Genomic DNA, 25,110 nt, shown 5'->3' on the forward strand with positions numbered 1-25,110 from the left:
GAGAATCCCCTCTACACCCATCAAATTAGAGCAGTGTTCGACGGGGCCCACAGGAGCCCTGACAGGTATTAAACTTTAATGAGCGCTAATGGCTTTGCTCTACTTTGCGAGCACCGGGCCTACATTTACGAACGTTTAATTTCTCAGGCCTTGACCTCTTTCCTGCCCTCTCCTGCCGCCCCTCGCCGGCTCCCACCCTCACAGATGTTTGTGGGCAGCAGGCAGGGTGGGAGCCTTCCTGGACCACCTGACAGCTGGTTCCCTGTGCTAGTAACTAAATACTCATTCTCCTAGGAGAAAAACAAAACTCAACCATCAACCCCGGAGCCAGCGGCCAGCAAACAGGACTGTCAGCCTGATGCAAGGGACGCTGGCATTTCATTAAGTCATTTGCTCCCAGGTAGATTAGCAGAAGTATCAGGAGGGCCCCTGACAGGGAGAGACGCGGAGGCACATTTCACCGCTGCCCGCAGCAAGTGGCCCCCCTTTAAGACTCAAACTCCCCAGCACCGTCCCAGGGGGCCTTAGTCAGGACTGCAGGACCCAGGGCTGGCGGCCAAGCCCCTGCTGCCCCCTGGCGGCAATGAGGTCCACCTTCTGGGGTGGGGGACTGAAAACTCCTAGGTTCAGGTGCAGCCACCAGGCTGGGGAATGGCGGGGCTCTGGACCAGAAGCCCTAATATGATCAGAGCCCTGGAGTCGATTGCTATCTCACGGGTGTGAGTCCGAGGCCTCCGTGGGACTGCAATTCACACGGCAGCCTGAAGAAAGACTTCCAGAAGATTCTGGACCTGTCTCGGCCAACGACAGATGGCCCTTTGGGCCTCAGGAGTCATCTCTGCAAAATGATGTTAACAAAACACTCCCAGCTGCCTCGGCGGCTCTTTAGCTCTAAGATGGAATGAGTCGATGCCAGCAGCACTTATTAAACGCCTACTGTGTGCCAGGTACTATGACATCAGATGTAATGACATTAGACAACTGCTAGCAGGATTCAAGGCAGGTGATGTGTCAATCACAGACATCAGGCCATTTGGCCTGGAGCCCTCCTGGAGGATGTAGACCAGTGCCTCCCCTCCACCCCTTGCAGCCAGAGGCCCTCAGACACAGCTGAAGCTCACACATTCGCTCCCTTTCTAGATGAAGAGCCTTAGACTTTTGTTCTCTGGGAGGCAGCTGCAGCGTTTCAGCTGGGCCTGTCAGAAGAAGAAATGACTGCAGGCCCTGTGCCCGCAGCCTGCAGCAGCAGAATCTGACTGGACCCTTGAGCTGACCCTCCACCTTCTGACCAGACTTCAGTTCTGTCAAAGGGAGGAGGCAGAATCCAAAGAGGCAGGGAGGGTAGGAGAGAAGCCCAGACTCTGCCAGCCACACCAGGATTTAGCTGCTCGGAGAGACACACGCTCCCCTTTGGGTAAACGGAAAGACACCGGCAGGAGAGGAGCCCAGCCCAGCAAGGGTCAGCCAGCCTGGACCCAGTCACCCCTTCTGGCCTCAGGCTCTGTCCCCAGGAGATGTGCTGTCTTCCCAGAGGCAAAGCTCCCTCACAGTTAAGGAGGACACCTGCTTGGGTTCCAGGCCCTTCCACCACCTCCCGGTGGTGCTATCTGGCTGGGACTCAGTTTCCTCATCTGTGAAGTGGGAGAACCTATACCGTAGTAAGGTTGGCTGGATAAAATACAGGGTGCCTCATGAAATTTAAATTTCAGATAAACAATGGCTTAATTTTTAAATATAACAGCTTTATTAAGATTTCATTCACATACCAAATAAGTCACCCATTTAAAGTATACAATTCAATGGTTTTTAGTATATTCATGGAGTTGGGCAACTGTCACCACAATCAACTTTAGAAAACACTCATCACTCCACAAAGTAACCCTGCACCCATTAGCAGTCACTTCCAGCCCTCCCCTCCCCAGCCCTAGGCAATGAATACCCTTTTAGTGTAAGTATATTCCGAATAGTGCATGGACCATATTCGTACAAAAATGTATTTGCTGTTTATCTGAAGTTGAAATTTAACTGAGCTTTTTGTTTTTCTTTCTAAATCTGGCAGCCCTACCCCTCAGTCCTGTCGTAGGCATTAAACGAATTAGCTGCCTCACACTGAGTCGATGCCATGCGTGTTGGCTGTTTTGTTATTATTACTTCTATTATTTGTATTGTCTTAATTTGGGCTCCAGTATGACTTATTTTAATTTAATTACGTCAGCAAAGACTCTATTGCTACATGAAGTCACATTCGCGAGTTCCAGATAGACATGAATTTGGGGGGATACCATTCACCCCAGTACGCTTGCCCCAGGTCAGTGTAGTGGATGCTGTTGGGGTGCTGCCAGCATCTCCTCCACCTGTCCCAGAGTTCAGAGAATTCCACAGACACCCCCGCCCGCCCCAGCTTCCGGATCTCAGAGCTTCAGTGATACCTGGCTGTGCCCTGACACTAGACAGGAGGTTGACATCCCCAGGAGCAACCCCTACCCAAGAGGAAAAGCTGTTGCTGCACAAAGACCCCATCCTCGTTGTCCTTCTCGGAGACACTTCTGTCCCGGGGTCCCCGAAGGACCACTCACTGTGGCACCCTCGTTGGCTTTCCTCCCTGCCCAGTCTCATTGCTCACTCCCTCAACTCCCAACTGCCGGAAGCCCCTCCCAAATCCTGGTCTCCTGCTCTGCTTCCAGGGGAACCCAAATCTAATGCCTGGTTTCATTATAAGAAGAGGAGAATTCGGACACACACATGCACACAGGGAGGACGGTCACGTGAGAGCAGAGGCGGAGGTTGGAGGGATGCGGCCAAAGGCCAAGGACCGCCGAGGAGGCCGGGAACCAGCAGAAGCTGGCAGAGGCAGGAAGAACCCTCCCCTGGAGCCTTCAGAGGGAGCACGGTCCTGCTGACACTTTGATCTTGGAACTCCGGCCTCTACGACTGTGAGAAGGTAAATTTCTGTTGTTTTTAAGCTCCTCCGTTTTTGGTCCTTCCTCATGGCTGCCACGGGACACTCCTACAGCAAGTTATAGTATCTCCCTGCCTCAGTTTCTTCAACTGAAAAAAGGGATAAAAATGCCTATCTCGGAGGGGGGCTGTACGTAAAGAGCATTTATAAACCTCAAGTGTTCAGCGCAGTGCCCAGAGTGTACTAAATCCTGTACGATGTTGGCCATGATCACTGCTGCTATTGTGGGTCTGCTTGTTCTGTCCCAGCTCCTTCTGGAATGTGTTGGGCTGACAGCCGTGGGGGCCTGGAGAGCTGACAGCGTCAAACCATTTAAGCAGCCCCAGCCGGGGAGGCTGACGCCCTTGTTCTGTCAACTCCCGGGGCGCCAGCGGCGGGGCTATGAAGGCGCTGTGATAAAGTGGACTGCTATCAATTCCCCGTGGAGCTCGGCCCTCCGCCTGGCCCAGCCCGAAGCTTAGCATTCTGCCAGCATCGTGCATCTCGAGAGTGCAGACACAAAATGTATTGTCATAACATTCGCAGTCCAATAACCTTTGCTTCGGGAGACAGCTCCGGCTGTCACGGGAGCCTGGAGGTAAATATTTCAGCAGGCCGAGGCCAGTGCGGGGGCTCGGCAGGGCCAGGCGCCCTGAGGTGGGCGGGAGGGAACAGGCACCGCCAGAGACTGCTGGCATCAAACCTCAACCCGTTTAAAATATACGCACAGTAAATCCAAGACAAGTAAGCGGGAGAGGCTGAAGCCAGGATAAAATATGAGCAGATATAAAGCCAGACACCTTTATTGTTCTGAAATGTCTTCCAATAAGTTATGGGACCACAGCTTGACCCTAACCTATCATATTGTTATACGGCAGGACACAACACTGGCTCTTGGAATTAGGGCTCAAAGGGGGCTCGCCGCCTTGGCCAGGCTGCGGCCCTGATTGCCTGCCTGGATGCAGGTCCCCCCTACCTCGGAGGGAACCTGATCCCGAATTTGCTCCTTGAGAGCAAAGGACCCTCTGTCCGCATGTTGTGGGGCACCTCCCCTCGATCACTTGAATGGTGTCCTCCTGCCTATGTTAGCAGAGCTGTGTCTGTGGCCTCAGAAAGCTACAGGCACTAAGTATCTATTGAGCACCTACTATGTGCTAGCAGTGGTCCGATTCTGGGGACAAAGAAGTGCGTATAAGAGCACGAACTTCCCAGGATGAATCTCAGCGTACCCCTCAAGCACAGCTACTGGCGCCATAGTCTCTCTGTCCCTTCTCAGGTTTCTGCAGTGCTTCAATTTCTTCTGGTGTAAAAGAGGCAAAGAGCCTGAGTCCACGGGGTCTTTGTGAGACTCTGGCACTCTGACCCACACAGAGCACTCAGCTTGGGCCCGCCCCCCACATGGATGCTTGCGAGTGGCACCTCTCTCTGGGCTCCAGTCTACTCCTCTATAAAATGGGCAGCAGCAGGTACTCTGCAGGATCGTGAAGATTCCATGGTTAATACAGGTGGAGTCATCAGAAGGAAGGGCTCAATGATGGGTCAGGATTATTCTCATTTACACAGAAGAGGGGACCCTGGAGCTTCAGCCACAGAGTAGGCCACCCTCTCCCTATTTTCGGGTCTCCAGGACAGTGACAAACAGTGGATGGGGTGCAGGAAGAAGAAGCAGAGACATGGTCACCGGAAGGAGCTCTGAACAGACAGGTCTGACACCACCTGCATGCAAATCCGATGCAAATCCACCTGACCCCTCACTCCCCACCACACACCACACATTCTGGTATGACCCCTACAGCTTCTTAGCGAGGTTCAGCTCGACCAGACAGCTTCAGATGAGGCAAGGCAAGGGCTGACTGGCACGCCGGGCAGCTGGGAGGCCCCCTTTCTTGATCAGTGAAGGCCATTCTAAGCTTCAGAGAGGGCTCTTGCTGTCACAAAACTTTTCTCTACCTTTTAGGACTCGCGACACACATGTAACCTTGCCTGGAGGTGCTTCGTCTGACCCATAGTCTCACCCACCTTGTCATAACCCAATCACCAACAGGGGGCCACCAGCCGCCTCCTGCTGGCTCTCATCAGTGCTCAGGAACTGGCTCAGGGAAAACAAGAAGCCCAGATGTTGCCTGCCTTCCATTCACTTTTTTTTCCTTCTTTCTACCCACCAACCCATCCATCCTTCCTTCTTCTTTCTATCCACCCGTCCATCCTTCCATTCACCCATTTGTGCAGCCAATAAATATTTACTGAGCAGCAGGCACTGCCCCATGTTCTGGGGACACATTAGTGAACTAAAGAGACAGACAAGCTCTCATGATGCATATGTTCTAGCCAAGGGAGATTAAAACAACACACAAACGGAAATCAATGAACAAGACAATTTTGGATAATTAGTGCCAAGTGTGAGGAAGAAAGCAAATCAAGGAGATATGAGAGTGATTCCGTGGGGGAGGTGATCAGATCAGGGGATCCAGAAAGGCCTCGCAGAGGAGGTGATGTTTGAGCTGAGGCCTAAAGGGGAGGAGGATCCAATCATATGAAGTTCTCAGGAAAGGGCATTCTAGGCAGAAGGAACAGCAAGTGCAAGGGCCCCTGGGCAGGACCAGGAGAGATGGGACCATAGGTGGTGAGGCTCGAGTGGGGCGGGTAAGGGGCAGGGTGGGAAGAAGGCTGGGCGCCTGGGAAGAGATGATTCTGGGAAACTGGCAGCTGTGGGACTTGGCGGGGTCCAGAGGCGGGAGTGTCAGGTGTTGGGGGTGCTCACAGCCTCCCCGGGCCCAGCATCTGTGGTGTGGGACCCGGGCAGCTTGTACAGAGAACCTGCAGTACCCTGGACCAGCAAAGCTGTTTCGAGAGACCACAGCTGTCAGACGGTCAGTGGGAATGTCCCAGCGACCCTCCCTGTGGCCTTCAAGTGGTTCCAGAGGCCCCACACTCAAACTGCCAAGGACTTGGGGGAGCTAACATGTCGTGTGGCCCTGGTGGGCCCGAAACCTCTGTGCCTTGGCTTCCCCACATGGATGCCCTATCACTGCAGGGCTGAGAGGAGTATTTGGCTCATGTGAACTGGTCTGGCTCAGAGTGCCACTGTCCAGGCCTCCTGATGGGGAACTCCTCCTTTGGCCTCCTGCTCGACACAAACACTCACCCAGCATGACTGCCACAATGCTAACGGGCCCTGGTGGAGGCCAAGAGCACCACCCAGGGAGGGCCGGCAGAAGGGGTCCCTCGGGCTCACCCCCAGAGGGTGGCTCCTTGGGCCCCCGCAGTTGGGGAGGAGGCAGCGGGTGCCCGGCCAGCCGGGCTTGGAAAGATGAAAGAGGAGAGGCCAGTCATTCCATTCTCGTGAGCCCATTTCTGTACACCCGGCTGGTAGGAGCGACCACGGTAGGAGCTGTGGCCCTTCCCAAAGTCCACTGACCAAAGCTGGCAGTTGGGACTGCCCAAAGGGATTGCAGAAATATTGCTCTGGTCCCCTTCCCTTCCCCCAACACCCCACAGAGAAGGTTCTGGAAGGAGCTCCCAAGAGAATAGTATTGGGTTGGGGGAGCTATTTCCAGCCCTAGTTACACAGAACGCTGACTCCATGAAGGCTCCCTTCCAAGGCTTTTCATAAATAAGCCTGTTCAATCTTTCCGCTGCCATTTTACAGGTCGAGAAACTGAGGCCCAGAGAGGGTAAGCATCTCCTGGAGAGTCACACAGCTGGGATCAGGGCTGCCACTGCTGACTACAATAACAGGTCTCACTTATGTAGCGCTAGATACCCAACGTTGTCAAAAGCGTGCCACCTTTACAACCCGTTTTATTATCACGGAACTTCATCAGTTATTATCCCATTTCACATATAGAAAACTGAGGTAAGAGAGGGTAAGGGACTTGCCCAAATGCACATCAAGTAAGGTGGTGGGGCTGGGGTTTAAATCAGGCAAGATGGGGCTTCTGCCCCACTTGAGAATCAGCTGCTGTTTTTAGGGCAGGAGGGCTATAAATGTTGGGGGCCTGAGGTATCTGCTGCAATTTCAGGGGCCACACTGCTGAGCTGAACAAGGGCAAGGGGGCATGTGAAGAATTCCACCTGCAGCCACCCCAGTTTAAACAGGGTGGGAGGTGGGGGTGGTCTCCGAGCCAGTGTCCTGTCGACCCTGAACTGCCATAGAGAGGCTTTGACCAAGGAGGCAGCTGTCACTTGGCCACCAGGAGCCCCAGACAGGCCTGCACAGTGATGCTCACTCTAGGAGCTCTCGGGGCACAGGAATTTACCCTTTCAGGAAGAACTGTCCTCCCCTGGCACCTCCCTACCACAGGGCTTGAGCCAACCCTGAAAACCTCCCATGGCCCTCTCCCACCCTCACTCAAGTTCAGGATCATGGCAGGCCCAAGCTAGGGCTGGAGCTGGAGCCATCCCGGCCAGGGGGGTCACCAGTGGTCATTCTTAATGGCTCCACTCCTCTGTCCAGTGCTGTCTCCACAAGAGAGTGATCTATGACCCCATTACCGCCGAGGCCTCTGAAGGCTCCAGGATGGATGACCGGCTGCCTTGCGAGAGCGGGGAGGCGAAAACACATGCAGGTGACAAATGAACTTCATCAGACTCCCTGGGTCTCATTATCATCCATCAGCAGCCAGCCCAACCCAGGAGGGGAGGCGGCCACTTGCCAACCCCCTCCTCCGCTAGGTCCACCTGAGCCATGGCTCTCAGCTTTGCCTGCTGCCTTGTTCCACAGAAATCCTGAGAAGGAGCCCACGGCCAGGGCTGGGGGCAGAAAGCAAGCGTCTCCAACTGGGCCCTGACTCTGTGCTGAGGTCTCTGCTCAGACATCTGAGTGGTAGACTCCGATAGTGGGGGCCACACTGTGACACACAGGAGACATACCACCCCCTCAGCCCTAGCCCCTGGCCCCAGACAAGCAGCTACTGGCTGGCAGCACCCACCCCAAAACACCTGCCAGGGCTGCCCTGACTCGCCGGGCCCAGCCTGTTACAAAGGGCCTACTTGGCGAGAATGGGCTTGCCTCCTAGCTGGCAGAGCGACCTAGGGCCTGGGGCAGGTGACAGGGAGCCAGCAAGATCTTTACAAGAGGAAGCAGTTCTGGAGGGCAGCGGGGGTGGGGTGGGGACAGGTGCCCAGCAGCTAACCTGGCTTAGCGGAGGCTCTGAGCTGCCAGGAGCACAGCAGGCCCTCTCCAAAAGCCTGTCTCCCACCCTACCCATGTCACTTGCCAAAGAGCCCCTGGGACACAGAAAAGGCCAGTGAGCTTTGGACAGGACTGTTCTGTGCCCCCTTCCTGGGTCCTACCCCTATGGGATCAGTTTCAAGTCACTCTACTCTTCCTCCAAGCACGCGTGAGTCCTCTCAGGAGGGCCTAGCCTTAATTAGCCGGAGCTCATCAAGGTCATGGTAGATGAAGGCTGCAGGGCATCCAGAATGTTCCACCCACACGCCTCTGTGGGCTAAGCTGCTGCCTGCACAGTTCCTAGCTCATGCGTGAAGCAAAAGTGAGACCCACGGGGCAAAGGGACAGGGAAACGAAATCTCTTCTCATGGTAATATTTGAGACCACTTGTTCGATATCTATTCTAGAGGCCCGGGCTGAGCCACTAGCAGCTCGTGCGAGCCTCCTGGTGAAGCTGCAGCACTGGCGCTATTGTTGGTTCTGGTTTATAGGTGCGGAAAGAGGTTGAGAGGATGGTCTGAGGACACACAGCAAGTAAACAGCAGGCTGGGAGGGAAGCCAGCACCCCTGCACCTGTCGGCTAGGTTTTGGAGCCAGGGAGAGGTTCACCAAGCTGAGCCAGCCTTCAAGGACAAAGGCCTGAACCTCACTCATCCTCACGGGGGGCGGGTGGTCTCGGCCTGTGTGAGATACATTCATCCTTCTCTCAAAAGGGGTCTCTGGGCCACCAACAGGGGGCCTGGGCTAGGCAGTCCCTAGGGGCGCATCCCTTCCCTGAGCCTGTCCCCATCTACGAAGGCAGGTGATGATACTGACCGTCTCTCAGCAGAGCAGAGTTCAGAGCTGGGTGCTCCGTGAAGCTGCTTTGGAAAGGAAGTCTGCCCGGAGTGGAGGGATTGTTGGCATTAAATGATTCTGAGGGGACAACCAACCAGAATATGAACGAAAGCTGGGGGTGGCTGTCAAGCCCTGCAGGGAGTGGCCAAGGATTGATGACAATAGCCTCTGGGCTGTGGACACAATTCTGTGGGCCATATGCCAATGGTCTAGGACCCGGTGGTCTATTCTGACCCTCTGCAGTTAAGGGGCATGTGGGGTCCTCCCGCCCTTAGCTAGATGAGTTTCTGCTCTGAGGGTGGGGGGTCCTTTTAATGGCAGATATCTCTTACCTCAGCCCCACCCTCAAGACCCTGCTGATGTCTTCTGGCCTCTGCTCCCCATCCCAAGCAGACAGACACCCATAAGGCAATTAGAGGGAAGCATGAATAGTCAACTGTGGGCAACTACTAAGGAAACTTGCCGTCACCCTGGCTAGTTGAGGGAGGAGTGTGTGTCGGAGTGAGAGGCCAGATGAGTGTGTGTGTGTGTGTGTGTGTGTGTGTGTGTGTGCGTGAATGTGCACTTGAGGGTGAGACAAATTGTGTGTGTCTATGAGTGTGTATGTATATGAGTATATGTGTGTACTTGTGTACTGAGGACTATGTGTGCCTGTGTTGGGAGCTCTATGTGTGTGTGTGTGTATATGTGCATACACTCGTGCAGGGAGCTCTGTGTGCCCACACCAGGCCCACTGACAAGCCCAGGCTGGAGGGTGGTGGTGGAGGGTCCGTCCCTGCTCCCAGATGGGTCTCTGTGGAGGAGGAGGGCTTCTAGGATTTCTGCTCTTATTAGAAAGCGCTTCCACCTGCTCTGCATCTGCCCTCGCAGACAGGACAACCCCGTGGCCTTCCCGCTCACCCAGAGTCCAGTGGTAGGCTCCCTGGCCCACAGGGTCTGCATGTCTAGAAGATTTAGTGGTCACTGCATGTCATCTCAGACACAAGTGCTCACTGCCGGAACCTCATGGCTGATGACCCTCGGGAAGGGAGTAAACCCTGTTCCCCAGGGTCTGGGACTACAAAGGGGCTGGCCCCCATCCCAGCTAGGGCTTGTGGGTAAAGGAAGGGCCCTGAACGCTAAGATAAGGCGGCACTTGGAGTGACCGGGGAGGGCAGTCAAGCAACAGGCAGTAGAGATAAGCCACGGGAGCCTCTGGTGGCCCCCAGGCCCTGCGGCAGTGTGTGGCCAGGAGATAACCACAATTCAGGGGGTGGCCCCTGGTCAGAGCCCAGGACTGTGTGATTGATGCATGGTGGACAAGCCTCCTGCCCACAGGACAGAGGATCGGTGGAAAGCAGGGGCTCTGTGAAAGTCCAGGAGACCTAGAGAGGGGAGCTGGCTGCGAGCTTGCGCTGCTGGCATCTATTCCTGGGCCTTGGGCAGGACTCTCTTGGGCACCCTGGGTAAGCATGCACATGGCCTTGCCCATAGGTCAGCGAGGTGCTCCCAGGCTGCTGTCAGGCCGAGGGGCCTGACATGGAGAGGTACCCACCTCCAGCTTGCTCTGCAGTGACAGTTCTCTCTAAAAACAGGCACATTGGCCTCATGTTCACCCAACAGCCTCTTGAGGGCGGGTTAGCACAAGTGGGTCCCCCTGGGCTTGGTCAGTGTTCTGAACCCTGAGGCCCTGAGAAGTGGCCGCAGAGCTGCCAGCTTCAGTTTGGCATTGGTGAGAGCTGCCATGATCTGGCAGTGTTGTTCAAGTCCTGGCTATCTGACTGCATAGCCTCAACTTCCTCATCTGTAAAATGGGCTAACGGTGTCTACCTTTTAAGGATATTATAAACTGGTACCTAGTAAGAGCTCTATGCATCTTTATTAAGTAAAATAAAATTAATAGTCTGACCTAGCAGATTCCACTCCTAAACATATACCCAGAAGAACTGAAAACAGTTGTTTGAAGTCCAACTTGTACACGAATGTTCATAGCGGCATTATTCACAAGAGCTAAAAGGTGGAGATGGCCCAAATGTCCATTAGTGGAAGAAAAAATACATAAAATGGGGTCTATTCGTACAACGGAATATCAGTCAGTCACGAAGAGGAACGAAGCACTGATTCACGCTACAACACTGAAGACATCGTGCTGTGTGAAAGAAGCCAGGCACTAAAGACCACGTGGTATATGGTTCCATTCATATGAAGTGTCCAGAAAAAGGCAAATCCATGGAGACAGACAGTAGATTAGTGGTCGCCAGGAGTTAGGGGAGGGGAAATGGGGAGTGACTGCTAATGGGTATGGGGGGTGGTTTCCTTCTGGGGTGAGGAAAACATTTTTGAACTGGATAGTCGTGATGGCTGCACGACATTTTGAATGTACTAAATGCCACTGAATGGTTTACTTCAAAATGGCGAGTTATATGTTATGTGAATTTCAACTCAATGAAAAAATTAAATGAACATGCATTGCAAGGACTTTACGACACAACCAGCAGGTTCCCACACCCACCTGGAAATTCACAGGTCCCCAGATAAAATGCAAAAAATGGGAGGAGCATCTCCCATCTGGGCAGGATGGCGCTTCTCCAGCTGCAGGAGCAGCGAAGGGCCGGTATTCAAGCAGGATGATGGATCAGGGGCTGACGATGCAGACCCCTCCCCTCAGTGAGTATTAATTGGATCTAATTAGATCTGGGGTCACAGCAAATGGAGCCAATTTGTTAACTGTGTTTATGTCAGGATTTCAAACTATTACCATCTAATGCAGAGCACAGATCAAATGTCCGAGAGCCAGCACTTAACCCAATCATGATGGGGAGCTGTGGAGATGGGGAGCCGCCCCCAGAATGGAGTGGCCAGGTGGAGGCACGTGGGCAGTGGGGAGGGGGGGGTTCTTCACCTCACCTCATCCCCAACTCTATCTTGCTTTTGACCTTGACCAAGTGGCTCCCGTGGCTTTAGAACCATGGGGGTTGATCCAGGGGCTCAGGGAAGAGATGGGAGTGAGGTTTCAGCATCCCCACTGTTCAGATGAAGTCCTGGGGCACTACCCCTTCCCCACCCCTGGAAACATCTCTCTCTCTAAGAGGACCTTGACCACTCTCCTTTGCATTTTGAAATCCTTCAAGTCACAGTGCCTCTCTCCTCCTCCAGGAAGTCCTCCCGACTGCCTCGGCTGTGTGCCCTTAACCCTCAGGATACCCAGTGGCCTTTAGACCTCTGACCTCCTGCTGTTGTTCAGGGCTGTGATGATCATCCATATTAGAACTTCCTTCCCAGTCCTGTCATTCTTATAGCCCATCAGAATGTTCTAGAAATGACAATGCTCTGACTTCCCAAGGCTAAACGCCTCAGATTCTATCTTTGGATTTGGAAAATAAGTCCCTTCCCCACCATGCCTGGCAGAATCAGGGTACCCGATAGGTGTGGATAGAGCAGGAAGGCCAGTGGGCTGGGCCCCTATCAAGTGCCATGTCCTGGGCCCTGCAAAGGTCTTATCTCCAGGGAGCAGGAGCAGGAGGACAATCGTAGCAACCCACTTTCCTCACATCCTGGGCCGTGGCCACAGAGCTCTGCCCAGGTAGGTGGGGGTCAGGCAGCAGAGGGAGCATGTGCCTGTGTGGAGGGACTCTGGGCCCCCTCATGGCCCTGCCAGTGGTCTGGGAGCCCACCAGGGAGCAGGGGCTAGGCGCAGCAGCCTGAACTGGCGCCTGTGGGGAAGGGGTGGCAAGAAACGTCCCCCAGGAATGCGGTCGCTCATTTTGGTGAGACCCGGGCTGATCCAGAAGAGCCAGTGGCTCAGGGCACGGGGGAAAGAAATCCATGCTTGGAAGCAGCAACCACGTGCCGGGGGTACCTATCCGGTCTCTTCAGGAGCAAGCTGCAGGTAACATTCAGTGACCAACAAGAGGAAAGGAAAGAAGCAGCTCTTAGTTTTCTTATGTTGCTCATCTATGTGTCCATTCATTCAATCAACAAATATCAGAAGAGCCTGCTCTGCTCTGGGCACTGTCCTAGGTGCTGGGAGACGGAGAGGAACAGAAACAGATGAACATCCTTGCTATCTTGGAGCTGCTCAGCCAGTGAGGACAGCAGGCTATAAGCAAGGAAAATCTGTGAAATACACTACTAGATGATGAAGCATGCCCAGGACAGCTCAAAGAAAGGATGGGGATATGACATGGAAGAGGTGGACATCAGATGGTCAGGGAAGCCTACAGAGAGTGTGACTTGGCCTACAGATCTAAGGGAAGTGAGGGCGGGCCTGTGGCTCTCTGGGGAACAGCCAGCAGCAGGGCGAGGGCCTGGCGTGTGAGCCTGGAGCGTGGAAGGGGTGTATGGCCCCTTGCACGGCTCGGAGGGCTAGGCGGCTTGTCCAGGTTTGCCAGCCAGTAAGTGCCAGAGCTGGGATCGGAACCTGGATTATTTTAACTCCCTAGTCCTCTCTGGCTGTTTTACCCTGTTGAGGAGGTCCGATTCTGCTACCCCCGCCACTGGTTTGGCCAAGGGGAGATGGCAGATTAGCACGAAGGTAGCCTGATGGCCAGGGACCAAAGGGGCGAAAGGGGACGGGTGGCCGTTTTCCATTCCCAAGTTGCCTGCCCAGCACACCCAGAGACCCAGGGAGTGCACAAAGACACAGCGCACAAAGGCTTGCCTAGGCCTCAGTCTCCTGGTCTCTAGGAGGGGTTAATAAGTACGCCTGCCTCCGTAGAGGCCTGGGGAGGATTTAAAGAGTGAATCTACACAAAGTGTGGAGAGCAGAGCCTCCCTGTTCGGTGAACACTCAACACAACACACGTGAGCTGTTCTTATAACTGGGGAGAGCTGAGGTCTCCCTTGGCACTTAGTGGGGCGTAAGGGAGGCCGGGCAGCCTTCCCACACTTACAACCCTGAATGGGCTTCCCAGCTTCAACCCTCACATGCATGCCCACCCTCCTAATGCAGGCAGGGGCCCTGAGTGCTCCCGAAGAGGCCAGCCCAAAGACGGCCTGAATGGATGGGCAGCCAGGTAGAGGGCACCAAGTTCCCGAGCCACGAAACCTCAGAGTTTGAGAAGGGTGTCTGGATCTTGGACCCTCCTTACCCACCCAGAGCCTGCCACAGAGGAGGGGGCCACATCAGCACCAGTTGGACATGCTTCAGCCCCATGCCCCCCCACCCAGTCTGGGCTCCTGCCCTGACCCGCCTGGTTCTGACCTCCAGGAGATGGGTTGCCGTTCCCAGGGAAATCCACCGAACCACATGTGTTCCCAGGCCTGCTGGGGCGCAGATGACCAGGCTGATAAGCCCTTTCCTGGGGACAGAGCTGTCTGCAGAAGGCCAGAGATAAGGCTGAGCGGCGCCCGCAGAGCCTACAGCTTCCTCTGTACCAGCAGAGAAGTTCCAGCACAATCTCCATGGGGGCGGGGGTCTGGACAGTGGGGGGCCCACCCACACCTCTCTCCCAGCTCCCTGAGAGTGAGAGACGGAGGCCTCCCCCTGCAACCCTGCAGGTATTTATTAATCCAGGGCTCACCCCTGCTGTCCTGCCACCCCTAGGGGACAAGGGAGGCGAGCCCCAGCTTCCTGCCTGCCAGGACCTCCAAGTGTTAGAGAAAGAAGGAAGCCAGCAATTTCCACCCAGGACCTCTGGAGTGAGAAGAAGCAACTGGCATTTTCTACACGCTGTCCCTGTTCCAAGAGCTTTCCATCGCTATTTCACTCATCTGCCCACAGCCCTGCAGTGTAGTCTATTATTACCTCCACTTTTCAGATGAGGAAACTAAAGCACAGAAAGGTTAGGTAACTTGCCCAAGGTCACACATCGGGGAGAGGTTTCGATGGGCGTCTCTCTTCCCAGGTTCTGTCTGGCCAGCAACCCAAACGTGAGCCCTTGAGTTTAGATATTATATCTTGGCGAGGAGGGCCAGGAGGCAAAGGAGGGGTGGGGTGGGGGCAGGGAGGCATGGCGTCCACGCAGTTCTGACGCTACACGGTTGCCTGTGCAGAACGGGATGCACGGGATGTTCGGAGACATGCAGATGTCCCTCTGACCTCTCAGTGATGGACATGGCTTCCTGCAACCCTCCCCCCAACAAACCCCACACCGTGTGTGGCCCACCATGGGTGCCCCATCATCTACACTTATTCACAAATGTCACCCCCACCAACAGTCCAGGCTTATGGTCAAAGGTGACCAGAATTCTAGAACTGAAAATCAAAATGCATTTAGTGAAAAAGATGGGAAGGAGGCCCTGGGCCGCCGCACAGCTCTGCCCGAATGGCCCCCTGAGATTGTGCAGTGCAAGGCCTGCATGATGGCGGGGCGTCGGGAAACCCAGAGGGACCCTCAGCCCTGGCGATGGTGACCACGTGGGGGGCGTGTGCCGCCTTGGACACAACCTCTTTCCCCAGAACAGAGCGGACAGCTCTCCCCCGAAAAGACCCCCTCCTTGTTACTCTGTACTCCACTTCACAGCATGCCTCTCGCCCAGCCCAGCCTTCCACCCGGAAGGACCCCCACTCGCACCTTGTGCTGTGGGTGGGGGGCACCTGTGGCTTGGCAGGGCCTGGTGCTGAGAAGGAAAGGCGCAGACATCCGCTGCCCTTCCCCCCCGCCTGGGCTCACCTCCAGCTCCTGGCTCCCGCGGTGACAGCCTGCCTCCCACAGCTCCGAGAACAGAGCCAGGCTGTGTTCACGTGTCCCCGCTGGGACCACAAGTCGGGCGGGTGGGAGCAGAGCCACCACCCCACACCGCCAGGCCACAGGCTCTGTCTGTGCCCAAACCTGCCATTAGGGAGACGAGAGGCGGCCAGACCAGCCCACCCAGCCACTGAATTCACCCCAGACCAGCCCCTGGGGGTTGGGGCGGTCCCCAAGGATGGAGGCCAGGGGTGGTGGCTGAAGGGCAGGGCTACAGCAGCAGCAGCCCTCCTAACAGTCCAGTCGTAACATCTGAGCGCTAGAGAAGATGCAGATTCTCAGTCATCCCCATTCTACAGATGGGGAAACTGAGGCTCAGAGAGGGTGCACAGAACTGTCTTCATGGCCTGGTTCCTGAGACTGTGCTGCAGGCCATCTCGCCATGCTCTGCTTCCTGGGGTGGGGGAGAAGCCAAGCTGGGAGAGGACATGGGCTCTGTGGTGGGGGAGGGGCACCTGGGGACCTCGAGAGCTCAAAGGAAGTTGGCTCAGGCCCAAGGGGGTAGGAGCGGGGCCAACCCAGAGTGCGGAGTTTGGTTCCTGGTGGAGATTCCTGCTTCAGAATCGCAAATATGTCTGGGACAGGCCCCTTACTTTCCTGAGACTCAGTTTCCTTAACCATAAAATAACAGCTGGCATGCAGTAGGTGCTCAATAAATGCTCCTTCCCTTTCTGTACCCCGCTGGGTAAGGAGGAGATTGGGGCAGAGGCCAGGATGCTGAGGGGTGAGGAAGGATGGCCAGGTGCTGCCCCCAGGATGGCATTTTCTGGAGATTTTCCGAGCACTTACTCCATTCCAGGTACGGCAGCTGTGTCTCACCGCGGTGGCCTGCCTCCCGCCTCAGGCCCAGTAGGGATCAAATGTGGTACTCCCTCGCCCGGTCAAGGTCCTGCGATTCCTACGTTTCTCCCCACCTGAAGAAGGTGGGCTGTGGGTGCTACAGGAGGTGACGCTGGGACTCAAATGCTCCCAGACGAGAACAGCAATGATGGTGGGGACAGTGACAACCAGAGTGCTGATGGCTCACACGGCCAAGTTGGGCTGTACTGAGGACTTTATTCCCTGACCTACTCCATCCTTATAGCCCCCGCCAGCGAGGTTTATGTCAGGAAGTGGCCCGGAGAGGTTAGGCAGCTTGTCCAGGTTACACAGCTCTCAATGGCAGTGCCAGGATTACAACCCAAGCCAGCCCTGTCCACGGCACTTTTCATGCCACATCTGGGGAGCAAAGGGTGTCTGGGATAGTCTCCCAGCCCCTATAAGGGAGGGTGTGGTACTGTGGTCACTGAGGTGAAAGGGCAGGGAAACTGGCCCTTGTCTACTCATCTGCCCTCACCCTACAGAGGACAGGGGCCTTCTTCTGGCCTCAGGGTGGCAAGGGTGTTTGGGGTCCCAAAAGCCAGCCTCAGGGGCTTCTTCTTCCACAGCCCCCACTGAACCAGCAGATCAAATGTGTCATGTCTGCATCCCTCCCACTCTCGGGGATGGTGGGCCTGGCCGGCTGCCAAAGCCACTGTCTGCTTACTAATTCCCTCGGCTCAAAGCCACAGGGGCCACCTCGCCTGCTGGGCCTGTTGGACGCGCACACTGACACGCACACAGAACCACACATAGACAAACTCAGAATCGCATACGCAGAGTGACACATACAACACGTACTCACACACACACAGACACAGTCACACATACAAACACGCAAAGAGAGACACATGCACTCAGTCCCCAGAGAGATGGGTTAAGGAGCTGCTGATCTGGAAACCCACTTGACCTGTCTGTCCCGAGGTGCCAGGAGGGAAGGCAAGAGAGCGGCCTGGCAGGCAGCCAGGGCATAGTCATGCCCTCACCCCCAACCAGCTGCCTGTTACCAGTGGGCCAGGGTCTCCAGGCGACCCAGCACACATTCATATGTTAGTCAAGCCTCTAACCACCCACCCATCCATCCACCTACCGTCCATCCATCCATCCATCCTCCACTATTCATCCATCCACCCATTCTAGAAATGTTTATTGAGCACCCACTGTGTGCAGACCCTCTTCTAGGCAGCAATCAGCACATCAGAGGCTTGCCTGACATTAGTTTGGTGCTGGAAGGGTACGAGTGAGGACAAGACACTTACTAGCAGCAACGATGCTATGAGTGAACATTCGCTATGCACGTTACCTCTTTCAGCCCTCACAGTGACTGTGGCAGCTGCCCCCAGACTCCCACTTTACAGAGGAGGAAACTAAGACTGTGCTTTTAATTTTCCCTTTCCCTCTTTCCCGCTTCCCATTTTTGTCTGTTTTGTTTGACAAGAAAGAGACATAATCAGAGAAGACAACACTCAAATAGCCAATGATTGTGTTATAAGCCAGACAACCATATGTCCTGGCTTGCTGGGGACATTCCAGTGTTCACCCAACACCCCCACATAATAAATAATAGCGCCTCCTATACTCTCAAATGTGCCCTGGTTTAGAGCTAGTAGAAACCAAGAAAGCTCCTTTCCCATTCTGGAGCTGAGGAAAAGACATTATTGAGAGAAGAAGAAAAAAAAGGAAGTCCTGAGGATGGAGCAATCCCTGAAGGCTTCCTGGAAGAGGCGGGGCTGAGCTGCACCTGGAAGAAAGGAGACTTTGGCCACCAAGGCCCTGTGCCCACAACCCAGGCGAGTGCTCAGCTTTGTTCTTCTCTTTAAGATGGTCTGGATACCAGAAGGTGCAGGTGTGGGTATTGGGCAGTTTAGGGAATGGGGCCAAGGGCTACTTGGGGCAAGTCTGCCACCAGCCATGCAGGCAAGCAGGTGGGGCCAGCCTGGCCAGCCAAGGGAGCGAGGAAGGGGCCAGAGCTGGAGCCGTGCCCGTGTGATGGGAACAGAGAGCCTCTGACAGCCCCTAGCTGCCATTCCAGCACCCACGAGGCAGGCGGGGCCCGGCGGAGCTCCCCCAGATCCCCCTAGGTGGACAAGGTGCTCCACCTCCCATCACCACAGGTGCCTTATTGCCTGGCACCTGCCTGTCCTGGCAGGTCTGGGGCTGGCCTAGCCCTGGCAGAGGACCTGGGGCCTGGAAGGCCACAGCCCACTGTCTTTCCAGCCAAAGCCCTGCAGCTATTCTGGAGAACCTTCTAGACATCTCAAAGTTCAGGAAAAGTTTGCCTAAATGGAACTGGACTTCCTGTCATTGAGGACACATCTTATCCTGCATGGTGGTTCAGGATGCAAGCTCTGTGCCATGTGTTGCATCCCAGTTCTGCCATTCAACTGACCAGCCTGCTGACCACTGGGCCATTTCCTGAGCCCTCTGTGCCTCGGTCCTCTCACCTGGAACACGGAGGAAGAAAAGCACCTACCTCACAGAGTGTTGTGAGGATTCAGTGAACTGGCACTCTGCCAAGTGGCAGAGCCTTGGTATACAGCAGGTGCTTGCTAAATGCATGCTGCTATAGTCCTTCTTGCTGCACAAATGAGGTGCACAGAGGAAGAGGGACCTGGAATCTGAGACGCGGAAGAAAGATTGTTCCATCTGACCTCTGCCCCTCCACAACTCTCCAAAGGATTTGGCAGATCCTGCTTGAACACTATTGGTGAAGGAAATCTCACTACCTCATAGCTGGCCCGCTCGCTCGCGGATGGGCAGGGCAGTGCGCTCCCATTGTCAGTGTGTCCCTTCTAAATCAGACTGAATCCAAGCTAAGGAGTGGAGGGTCAGGACCAGCGTCGTGCCTCCCACCTCCCAGCCCAGGGCCCTGCATGTCGCCTGTGCTGACCAAGAAGCTGGCTGTGATGCGGGGGGGGAGGAGGAGGTGGAGAACCCCTCATGCCCCACCTGGCACGGGAATGAGGAGCTTCAGGGCGTCAGTGTCACCCATGCCATGAACACCTGTGTCCTCCCAGGGTCTCCTCGGTGGCCGAGCCCCACTACATATGTCTTTGGCCTTCTCTACCTGCTCCTGAGCTCCCAGATCTACCTGGCTCCTCTCCTGGCCCCTCAGGCACATTCCTCCCACTTCTGGAAGTGGGAGGTGGCTTGGGAGACAGGTCATCCAGGTTCTAGACCCTCTGCCCCTGGTGACTGGGCAGCCCTTGGCAGGGGCGCTCCCTTCTCTGCACCTCAGTTTCCTCCTATGTAGGAAGGGAGGGTGGACTTAGTGACCTTTGCCAGCTCCCAGGGAGTTACCTCTGACCTTTGCTCTTGGCGGCCGGGAGGACAGCAGACTCACCTGTACTCACCCACAGGTGCCCAGCACCAGGCCCCGTGTCAGCCTGTGTTCTGTAATGACTCAGCGGAAAAAGGGAGCCGCCAATGGCAGAGGCACCGGGGACATACCCAGGGGGGGCCCCCAGGGGCTGCGTGCTTGTTGCCATGCCTGAATGCTCTGCCACGCCCCCTTAGGATTCCTCTGGGCTCAGATTGGGGTGCCTGGGGACATTACCTCTGTCCCCTGGGCCATGCTCATACGCTACACACACACACCGTGGTACCCCTGCAGCCAGTGCACACACCCCTCACCGAGTCACAGCTCAGCATTCTGCCATCTCTGTCTTCTGGAAGTCTGGGCACCATCCCAGGACCCACAACCCTCCTCCATGGCCCTGCGTGGGGCCATCCTGGGGGACTCACCCGGCAGGAACACTTCCCACTTAGGGTTCTTCTGATCCATGAGAACTGACTGTCCCAAGTCCCTGGCCCCCTGGCCTGGCCTGGCCGCCTTAGGGCAGTTCCCTTTGGCCTGGGGAGGGATGAGGAAGGCGGTGCAGTGGCTGCAGGAGCAGAGAAAGACTCTCTCTCCGGTCTGCAGTTCAGGTTCAGGAGCAAACTCTTGAGAAGTCAGTTCAGAGAGAGAGAGAGAGAGCGTGCAAGAGAGAGCAAGCCACAGCACAACCAAGCGGGTGGGTGGCAGGCCCTCCTCCTGCCCCCTAGCCTCCACCCGCTGGCACACACCCCCGAGCTTCAGACAGAAGCCCGCGGACTCCGGAGGTGGGGGCATCTGGGAGGGGCATGGCCACTTCCTGCTTTCCCTGCAGACTCTGGCCTGTACTTCTCCCAGCAGGACCCAGTGGCCCGAGGTGTTCACGCCCCATAGGAAAACTGCTGTGTCCTGGGGAGCAGAGAGGACCCCAGATCCCACGGGGGATCTCAGAGCACAACCCCTCCACCAAAGGCACCCTCGTTCATCCACATAATCATTCAACAGTCTATTCTGAGCACCTGCTATGCACCGGGCACCAGTCTCACAGGCGCTGTAACACACTCCGAGCCACGAGAGCCCTCCACGTGGGCATTCCTGGAGGTCAGCAATGCCAAGGGCAAATGCCAGAGAGAAAGGGCCAAGGACAGCTCAGCTCAGGCAGAAGGAGAGGGCACAGGCTTCGTGCCCTGGACAAAGGGGGGGAGGGGCTGTAACGGGAGAGAAGAGGCAGAGAGGTTGCTGGAAGTGAGGAAGGGTCAGACCCTATCAGAGGGGAACAAGCTGCTGAACAGGCAGAGGCAGGGTGGGGTCACGGGCTCTGGGGGAATTCCAGGGGAGGCCCGCCTCGCCTGGGGGTTGTGATCTCTGGTGCCCTATAGACATCGAGAGGGGAAGGAAGGAAAGTGGGGGAGGGGAGAAGCCTAACTGCCATCAAAGTCTTAGCTCTCTCTCCAGTCTCCTCCCTGAGGGGTTCCCTCTCTGCCCTACAAGGGTCCAGATACCCAGTTCAAGTGACGCCTCCTCTCTGGAGCCCTCCCAGCTGCACTGCACCCTTTCTGCCACGTTGCCCCTTATGAGATCCCATCTTGGCATATTCGGGGATAGAAGGGCTGGGCGTTCCCTGGGGGTGGGGACCAAGTCTCAGCTGCCTTGAGGCACGGCCGGGCCTAGGGGGACACCTAGTGTGACAGAAGGTGGGCCCACAGGCTGCTTCCTGGGGTGCGGTGGTGGAAGGCTAGGGGAGAGCCTTATCTAGGTCTCTGGGGTAAATGTCCTTGCCTAGAGCCAGGGTGGGCAGCACGGCAGGGAGGCTGGGGTAGGGGCAGCCCAAGGGCTGTGGCTCAAGCCTTGTTCTCCGTGCTTTGTTGCACCACCTGCTGGGCAAACGCCAAACTACACCTAGGACCTCCGGGAGTGGGTGAGAATCCAGCCCCTCCTAGGACACCCCAAGTCAGGGTGGTGTAGGGACCCCCATTCCCATTCTGAATGCGGTGGTTAGTAACTGAGGTCATCCTCAAGGCAACAGCCCCGTGAGAGAGGTACTGTGATCCCTACTTTCCAGAGATGTGAGCTGACCCAGAGAGGCCCAGAGAGTGTCTAGTGGGGCTGAACTGGGAAAAATCAGGTCCCTCCTGGCAGCACAGCTGTAAGGCTTGAGGGGCTAGTCCTGGCAAAGTGCCCACAACTGTGGCTGATGCAGAGTCAGCCCTCAGTAAATTCCCATCTCCCAGTGCAGTCCTCAGCAACCGGCCTGCTCTTCGGTCGGGAGCATGGACGCCCCACGAGCTGCACACAGCCAGCTCAGCCCAGCAGAATGACTGGTGTGGCAGGTCAAATAATGGCCTCCCAAAGATGTCCACGTCCTAATTCCTGTAACCTGTGAATGTATTATTTTCTATGGCAAAAGGGACTTTGCAGCTGTGATTAAGATATGGACCTTGAGATGAGAGATTGTTCTGCGTTATCCAGGTGGGTCCAATGCGATCCCGAGGGTCCTTATAAGCAGAACGCAGGAGGGGTTAGGTAGTAGGAGGTGCCATGATAGAAGCAAGAGGTTGTAGAGATGTGGGGCCGTGAGCCAAGCGATGCAGGTGGCCTCTAGAAGATACGAAAGAAAACGGATTCTTCCCTGGAGCCTCGAGAAGGAGCACAGCCCAACCTACACCTTAATTTTAGCCAAGCGAGACCTGTTTTAGACTTCTGACTTCCAGACTATAAAGTAATAAACCTGTGTTGCTTTAAGCCTCCAAGTTCGGGGTGATTTGTTACTGTCCCCACAGAAAACTAATACGACTAAGAAAAAGATTGTTCCCTGACTCACAGCACCTGACATACGGAAGTTGCTCAATAAATGCTCTTTGCCATGTGTGCAATCCAGGGAGTTCACAGCCCCTCCCCAGAGTCACCCAAGTCTGGGGATGGGGAGCTGGGGGGAGAGAAAGGATCAATCGTTCACAGGAGACCTTGAAGTGTCCTTGACCCCAGTATGACCACACTGAAACCTTTGAGAAAAGCAGGCGGCCTATAGTCACTAGAATTTTATATTTGAAAGCAGAGTCTTGGAGGGGAAAGAAAGGTTCTGGAATGGAGTATGGAGCAAGGATCTGCTTAGAACATCAGCCGTTGGCCCAGGAAGTTCAGAAAGACACATGCCCCCTTTGCTTATAAAAATCTCATTTCCTCTTTACCTCTTCCTGCCATCCTGTCCTTCGGTACCAGCTGACATAAAAATTTGTATTTACTCAACAGCATTTATTGAGCAGCTATTATGTGCACTGTGCCAGGCACTGGAGAGATAAAGAAGACAGAAAGATACAGTCCCTGACTTCATGGAGATGGCAAGTGTGCTGAGCATGGGCTACCTCAGGGCCTTTGCACTTACTTGACCCTTGGCTTGGAACTCTCCATCCGATGCCACCTCCTCAGCAAGGCCTTCTGTGACCACTCATCTAAAGTCGCAGCCCTCCTGTCTCCACGTCCCCTACCCTACCTGTCGCCACCTGGCATCACACATTTATCTGCTTATTCGTGAGTTATTTGCCTTTCTCTTAAATGAAAGTTCTTGGGAGCAGGAGTTTGTGTCTGTTTTGTGTACCGACGTGCCCTCCAGCATCTAACACAGTCTTTGACACATCATAGGTGCCCGATATGTGTGAGGAAACACACACACACACACGGCAGCGTAGAGGCGGAGACAGACGTATGAATGGGCGATCATAACTTCACGGGGTTAGAATCATGGTGAAGATACAAGCAAAGGGCTGCTGGGAGAGATGCCCAATTTTCACATGGTTTCTGCTCTCAATCAGAAGGTCATGGGTGAAAGTTACTGTGGACACAGCTAGAGTCTTACAAATGATGCTCTTCAAGACAATTAAACCCACATGGTGCCAAACTGTGAGAGCTCAAGTCCCTGAGTGCCAACCCATCGGCTTGAAACCCATCAATGGGGAAAGCAGGGCAGTGGGTAGGTAGAGACCGGGGCTGGGATGGTGGACAGGTGGGCCACAAATGCAGTAACCCTTGGAGGGGTCTGTGACCAGTTACGGGGCTCCAGCTCCCTGGGGTCCCCAACACTGACCCTAGGATGCCCTACCCAGAGCCCCGGAACAGTCGTTTCTGCGGCTCAGCTGACCTCTTCTTTTCCACTTGAAATCATGATCACAAACTTATTTGGAAAGAAATTAGACTTCAAGGCAAACAGACCCTCTTAATAGCAATTTTGCCAGGTATAAAGAGTTGCTTTTATCTTTGTGCCATTATGAACTGCATTTAAGTCAACGCTCGGTTTATCGGTTTATTAAATTGCCCAAGTTAAATTCTTTTTTATTTTATGAAAATCTGAATCAGTCAGACAGACACACAGAGTCACACATTAGCCAAGAGACCAGCCGTAAGCAACCAGATCTGGGCAAGCAGGAGCTGTAATAAACAGAGGCATAAAGGGTCTTCAGGCCCAGCGTGGAAGGGGCCCAACATGGTAAGTCTCTGCTAAACATTCAAAGAGGCTTCTGGGGAGAGATCGACTTACAAGTAAAGAGCCTCTCAGGCTGCCTGAGCTTCTAAACCTCCTGCCCTGACTTGTAAGCTCCGAGCTCCCTAGTGTTACAAGAAGTTCCCAAGAAGATAAACATAGCACTAGTTGGAGAGAAAACAGACTTTGGATCCCAGCTCAGCTGCAGACGTACAAGGGAAGAGAGGGGAGTGAAGGGAACAGGGAGGCACTCTGCATAAGGCGCCTCTCCATCAAAGCTGGGAAGAGGGGGGCCCGCACGCAGGGCTGGAGAAGCCGCAGCCAAACCCGGCCGCCTGTGCCCTCCAAGCAGCTGCCACCTGGCAGCGAGGGCAGGAGTCCTCCGGCGCCTCCATCAAAGCACTCAGCACCAGCACCCGCTCCAAGTACGTCCTGCCAAGGACTTCTCAGGGCCGGAGCCAAGTACCCAAGCGGAGGCCCTGCCTTCCTGGCTGAAGAGGCCCAACCCCGGCCAGCCCAAAGTCCGTTTGCCCAACAAAGAGACAAAAGCCTTTGCGGGGCCAAGACTTCGGGTGGTGACCTGCTCGCCCGCACCGCCGTTACCATGTGCCAGACACCGTGCCAAGCACTGGACCAGGATCGGCTCTCAGATCCTCACAGCAACCAGGGGAAACCGAGGCACAGAGAGGGCGTCTGCCTAGTAACAAAAGCTCAGAAGGAGCAGAGGCAGGGTTTGAACTTAAGGGAGCACGAGTCTGGATCTTGAAGACATCTAGACCCTACTCACGCCCAGCAAATGCTCATTTCAACACACAGCTAGAAGGAAAGAAGGAAAATGAAGTCGGCCCA

The 25,110-nt window shown here is 55.2% G+C and overlaps 1 protein-coding gene and 1 long non-coding RNA gene across 4 annotated transcripts in view; both read right to left on the reverse strand.

The window, feature by feature from the left end:
• Window positions 1-25,110, reverse strand: part of GSE1 (Gse1 coiled-coil protein) — a 412,220-nt gene that overhangs the window by 234,205 nt on the left and 152,905 nt on the right. The window lies entirely within an intron of this gene.
• LOC120622933 (uncharacterized) lies at window positions 17,941-20,404 on the reverse strand. Its single transcript, XR_005658600.1, has 2 exons — window positions 20,219-20,404; window positions 17,941-18,215 (listed from the first exon to the last, which is right to left on the reverse strand). It is a non-coding gene; the product is annotated as an uncharacterized LOC120622933 (long non-coding RNA).

This window comes from Pteropus medius, unplaced genomic scaffold (assembly GCF_902729225.1).
Source record: "Pteropus medius unplaced genomic scaffold, Ma_sr-lr_union100, whole genome shotgun sequence".
Lineage (NCBI taxonomy): Eukaryota > Metazoa > Chordata > Mammalia > Chiroptera > Pteropodidae > Pteropus > Pteropus medius.